The sequence below is a fragment of the Carassius gibelio genome, chromosome B22 (genome assembly GCF_023724105.1).
Source record: "Carassius gibelio isolate Cgi1373 ecotype wild population from Czech Republic chromosome B22, carGib1.2-hapl.c, whole genome shotgun sequence".
NCBI classification, from domain to species: domain Eukaryota; kingdom Metazoa; phylum Chordata; class Actinopteri; order Cypriniformes; family Cyprinidae; genus Carassius; species Carassius gibelio.
Genome location: NC_068417.1, coordinates 41,339,834 through 41,344,833, shown reverse-complemented (window position 1 = coordinate 41,344,833; position 5,000 = coordinate 41,339,834). Strand labels below are relative to the sequence as shown.

Sequence of the window (5,000 nt, the reverse complement as noted above, 5' to 3'; positions counted from 1 at the left end):
TCCAAGTACTAACCAGGCCCAAACCTGCTTAGCTTCCGAGATCAGACGAGATCGGGCATAGCCAGGATGGTATGGCCGTAAGCGAAGTCTGCTGCAAAGAGAGGGCTATTTAAAGACCAGCCAATCTTATCGCCAGTACATTATATAAGTAGGAATGAAAACCCAAAAGCTTAAAGCACCTGGTATTCCTAGGCAGTCTCTCATCAAAGTACTAACCAGACCTAAACCTGCTAAGATTCAGAGATCGGGCATTGACTCTTTTTTTTTTTTTTTTTTTTTTTTTAATGAAAGATTATTATATAATTCGTGAAATTTTCCAAAAAGATTAAAGCACCTGGTATTCCCAGGCAGTCTCCCATCCATGTACTAACCAGACCTAAACCTGCTAAGATTCAGAGATCGGGCATTGACTCTATTTTTTGGCAAAATTATTATATACTAAGTGAAAAATGTCCAAAAAGCTTACAGCACCTGGTATTCCCAGGCAGTCTCCCATCCATGTACTAACCAAGCCCAAACCTGCTAATATTCAGAGATTGGCATTGACTCCATTTTTTGGCAAAATTATTATATACTAAGTGAAAAATTTCCAAAAAGCTTAAAGCACCTGGTATTCCCAGGCGGTCTCCCATCCAAGTACTAACCAGGCCCAAACCTGCTTAGCTTCCGAGATCAGACGAGATCAGGCATAGCCAGGATGGTATGGCCGTAAGCGAAGTCTTCTGCAAAGAGAGGGCTATTTAAAGACCAGCCAATCTTATCGCCAGTACATTATATAAGTAGGAATGAAAACCCAAAAGCTTAAAGCACCTGGTATTCCTAGGCAGTCTCTCATCAAAGTACTAATCAGACCTAAACCTGCTAAGATTCAGAGATCGGGCATTGACTCTATTTTTTGGCAAAATTATTATAAACTAAGTGAAAAATGTCTAAAAAGTTTACAGCACCTGGTATTCCCAGGCGGTCTCCCATCAAAGTACTAACCAGGCCCAAACCTGCTTAGCTTCCGAGATCGGACGAGATCGGGCATAGCCAGGTTGGTATGGCCGTAAGCGAAGTCTGTTGCAAAGAGAGGGCTATTTAAAGACCAGCCAATCTTATCGCCAGTACATTATATAAGTAGGAAAGAAAGCCCAAAAGCTTAAAGCACCTGGTATTCCTAGGCAGTCTCTCATCAAAGTACTAACCAGACCTAAACCTGCTAAGATTCAGAGATCGGGCATTGACTCTTTTTTTTTTTTTAATGAAAGATTATTATATAATTCGTGAAATTTTCCAAAAAGATTAAAGCACCTGGTATTCCCAGGCTGTCTCCCATCCATGTACTAACCAGGCCCAAACCTGCAAATATTCAGAGATCGGGCATTGACTTTTTTTTGGCAAAATTATTATATACTAAGTGAAAAATGTCCAAAAAGCTTACAGCACCTGGTATTCAATCAATCAATCAATCACCTTTATTTATATAGTGCTTTAAACAAAATACATTGCGTCAAAGCACTGAACAACATTCATTAGGAAAACAGTGTCTCAATAATGCAAAATTATAATTAAAGGCAGTATATTCCCAGGCAGTCTCCCATCCATGTACTAACCAGGCCCAAACCTGCTAATATTCAGAGATTGGCATTGACTCTATTTTTTGGCAAAATTATTATATACTAAGTGAAAAATTTCCAAAAAGATTACAGCACCTGGTATTCCCAGGCGGTCTCCCATCCAAGTACTAACCAGGCCCAAACCTGCTTAGCTTCCGAGATCAGACGAGATCGGGCATAGCCAGGATGGTATGGCCGTAAGCGAAGTCTGCTGCAAAGAGAGGGCTATTTAAAGACCAGCCAATCTTATCGCCAGTACATTATATAAGTAGGAATGAAAACCCAAAAGCTTAAAGCACCTGGTATTCCTAGGCAGTCTCTCATCAAAGTACTAACCAGACCTAAACCTGCTAAGATTCAGAGATCGGGCATTGACTCTTTTTTTTTTTTTTTTTTTTTTTTTAATGAAAGATTATTATATAATTCGTGAAATTTTCCAAAAAGATTAAAGCACCTGGTATTCCCAGGCAGTCTCCCATCCATGTACTAACCAGACCTAAACCTGCTAAGATTCAGAGATCGGGCATTGACTCTATTTTTTGGCAAAATTATTATATACTAAGTGAAAAATGTCCAAAAAGCTTACAGCACCTGGTATTCCCAGGCAGTCTCCCATCCATGTACTAACCAAGCCCAAACCTGCTAATATTCAGAGATTGGCATTGACTCCATTTTTTGGCAAAATTATTATATACTAAGTGAAAAATTTCCAAAAAGCTTAAAGCACCTGGTATTCCCAGGCGGTCTCCCATCCAAGTACTAACCAGGCCCAAACCTGCTTAGCTTCCGAGATCAGACGAGATCAGGCATAGCCAGGATGGTATGGCCGTAAGCGAAGTCTTCTGCAAAGAGAGGGCTATTTAAAGACCAGCCAATCTTATCGCCAGTACATTATATAAGTAGGAATGAAAACCCAAAAGCTTAAAGCACCTGGTATTCCTAGGCAGTCTCTCATCAAAGTACTAATCAGACCTAAACCTGCTAAGATTCAGAGATCGGGCATTGACTCTATTTTTTGGCAAAATTATTATAAACTAAGTGAAAAATGTCTAAAAAGTTTACAGCACCTGGTATTCCCAGGCGGTCTCCCATCAAAGTACTAACCAGGCCCAAACCTGCTTAGCTTCCGAGATCGGACGAGATCGGGCATAGCCAGGTTGGTATGGCCGTAAGCGAAGTCTGTTGCAAAGAGAGGGCTATTTAAAGACCAGCCAATCTTATCGCCAGTACATTATATAAGTAGGAAAGAAAGCCCAAAAGCTTAAAGCACCTGGTATTCCTAGGCAGTCTCTCATCAAAGTACTAACCAGACCTAAACCTGCTAAGATTCAGAGATCGGGCATTGACTCTTTTTTTTTTTTTAATGAAAGATTATTATATAATTCGTGAAATTTTCCAAAAAGATTAAAGCACCTGGTATTCCCAGGCTGTCTCCCATCCATGTACTAACCAGGCCCAAACCTGCAAATATTCAGAGATCGGGCATTGACTTTTTTTTGGCAAAATTATTATATACTAAGTGAAAAATGTCCAAAAAGCTTACAGCACCTGGTATTCAATCAATCAATCAATCACCTTTATTTATATAGTGCTTTAAACAAAATACATTGCGTCAAAGCACTGAACAACATTCATTAGGAAAACAGTGTCTCAATAATGCAAAATTATAATTAAAGGCAGTATATTCCCAGGCAGTCTCCCATCCATGTACTAACCAGGCCCAAACCTGCTAATATTCAGAGATTGGCATTGACTCTATTTTTTGGCAAAATTATTATATACTAAGTGAAAAATTTCCAAAAAGCTTACAGCACCTGGTATTCCCAGGCGGTCTCCCATCCAAGTACTAACCAGGCCCAAACCTGCTTAGCTTCCGAGATCAGACGAGATCGGGCATAGCCAGGATGGTATGGCCGTAAGCGAAGTCTGCTGCAAAGAGAGGGCTATTTAAAGATCAGCCAATCTTATCGCCAGTACATTATATAAGTAGGAATGAAAACCCAAAAGCTTAAAGCACCTGGTATTCCTAGGCAGTCTCTCATCAAAGTACTAATCAGACCTAAACCTGCTAAGATTCAGAGATCGGGCATTGACTCTTTTTTTTTATTTTTTATGAAAGATTATTATATAATTTGTGAACTTTTCCAAAAAGATTAAAACACCTGGTATTCCCAGGCAGTCTCCTATCCATGTACTAAGCAGGCCCAAACCTGCTAATATTCAGAGATCAGGCATTGACTCTATTTTTTGGCAAAATTATTATATACTAAGTGAAAAATGTCCAAAAAGCTTACAGCACCTGGTATTCCCAGGGCGGTCTCCCATCCAAGTACTAACCAGGCCCAAACCTGCTTAGCTTCCGAGATCAGACGAGATCCGGCATAGCCAGGTTGGTATGGCCGTAAGCGAAGTCTGCTGCAAAGAGAGGGCTATTTAAAGACCAGCCAATCTTATCGCCAGTACATTATTTAAGTAGGAAAGAAAACCCAAAAGCTTAAAGCACCTGGTATTCCTAGGCAGTCTCTCATCAAAGTACTAACCAGACCTAAACCTGCTAAGATTCAGAGATCGGGCATTGACTCTTTTTTTTTTTTTTTTTTTTTTTTTTTTTTTTAATGAAAGATTATTATATAATTCGTGAAATTTTCCAAAAAGATTAAAGCACCTGGTATTCCCAGGCAGTCTCCCATCCATGTACTAACCAGGCCCAAACCTGCAAATATTCAGAGATCGGGCATTGACTCTATTTTTTGGCAAAATTATTATATACTAAGTGAAAAATGTCCAAAAAGCTTACAGCACCTGGTATTCCCAGGCAGTCTCCCATCCATGTACTAACCAGGCCCAAACCTGCTAATATTCAGAGATTGGCATTGACTCTATTTTTTGGCAAAATTATTATATACTAAGTGAAAAATTTCCAAAAAGCTTACAGCACCTGGTATTCCCAGGCGGTCTCCCATCCAAGTACTAACCAGGCCCAAACCTGCTTAGCTTCCGAGATCAGACGAGATCGGGCATAGCCAGGTTGGTATGGCCGTAAGCGAAGTCTGCTGCAAAGAGAGGGCTATTTAAAGAACAGCCAATCTTATCGCCAGTACATTATATAAGTAGTAAAGAAAACCCAAAAGCTTAAAGCACCTGGTATTCCTAGGCAGTCTCTCATAAAAGTACTAACCAGACCTAAACCTGCTAAGATTCAGAGATCGGGCATTGACTCTATTTTTTGGCAAAATTATTATAAACTAAGTGAAAAATGTCTAAAAAGTTTACAGCACCTGGTATTCCCAGGCGGTCTCCCATCAAAGTACTAACCAGGCCCAAACCTGCTTAGCTTCCGAGATCGGACGAGATCGGGCACAGCCAGGTTGGTATGGCCGTAAGCGAAGTCTGTTGCAAAGA

The 5,000-nt window shown here is 40.1% G+C and overlaps 10 non-coding genes across 10 annotated transcripts in view; all 10 read right to left on the bottom strand.

The window, feature by feature from the left end:
• The window catches only part of LOC128002845 (5S ribosomal RNA), a 119-nt gene extending 36 nt beyond the window's left edge, over positions 1–83 (bottom strand). The window contains exon 1 of the ribosomal RNA XR_008175581.1: positions 1–83. This exon is cut by the window's left edge and continues 36 nt beyond it. This is a non-coding gene — a ribosomal RNA (5S ribosomal RNA).
• A 512-nt stretch (positions 84–595) lies between these two features.
• On the bottom strand, positions 596–714 carry LOC128004933 (5S ribosomal RNA). Its single transcript, XR_008177604.1, has one exon. It is a non-coding gene; the product is annotated as a 5S ribosomal RNA (ribosomal RNA).
• Positions 715–935: 221 nt separating this feature from the next.
• Positions 936–1,054, bottom strand: LOC127996509 (5S ribosomal RNA). Its single transcript, XR_008169413.1, has one exon. It is a non-coding gene; the product is annotated as a 5S ribosomal RNA (ribosomal RNA).
• A 628-nt stretch (positions 1,055–1,682) lies between these two features.
• LOC128000302 (5S ribosomal RNA) lies at positions 1,683–1,801 on the bottom strand. The gene has a single exon (XR_008173089.1). It is a non-coding gene; the product is annotated as a 5S ribosomal RNA (ribosomal RNA).
• A 512-nt stretch (positions 1,802–2,313) lies between these two features.
• LOC128004932 (5S ribosomal RNA) lies at positions 2,314–2,432 on the bottom strand. Its single transcript, XR_008177603.1, has one exon. It is a non-coding gene; the product is annotated as a 5S ribosomal RNA (ribosomal RNA).
• A 221-nt stretch (positions 2,433–2,653) lies between these two features.
• Positions 2,654–2,772, bottom strand: LOC127996508 (5S ribosomal RNA). Its single transcript, XR_008169412.1, has one exon. It is a non-coding gene; the product is annotated as a 5S ribosomal RNA (ribosomal RNA).
• A 628-nt stretch (positions 2,773–3,400) lies between these two features.
• Positions 3,401–3,519, bottom strand: LOC127996197 (5S ribosomal RNA). Its single transcript, XR_008169111.1, has one exon. It is a non-coding gene; the product is annotated as a 5S ribosomal RNA (ribosomal RNA).
• Positions 3,520–3,885: 366 nt separating this feature from the next.
• Positions 3,886–4,005, bottom strand: LOC128004809 (5S ribosomal RNA). The gene has a single exon (XR_008177484.1). It is a non-coding gene; the product is annotated as a 5S ribosomal RNA (ribosomal RNA).
• Positions 4,006–4,524: 519 nt separating this feature from the next.
• Positions 4,525–4,643, bottom strand: LOC127994745 (5S ribosomal RNA). The gene has a single exon (XR_008167717.1). It is a non-coding gene; the product is annotated as a 5S ribosomal RNA (ribosomal RNA).
• Positions 4,644–4,864: 221 nt separating this feature from the next.
• LOC127995092 (5S ribosomal RNA) lies at positions 4,865–4,983 on the bottom strand. Its single transcript, XR_008168055.1, has one exon. It is a non-coding gene; the product is annotated as a 5S ribosomal RNA (ribosomal RNA).
• Between the last annotated feature and the right edge of the window lie 17 nt (positions 4,984–5,000).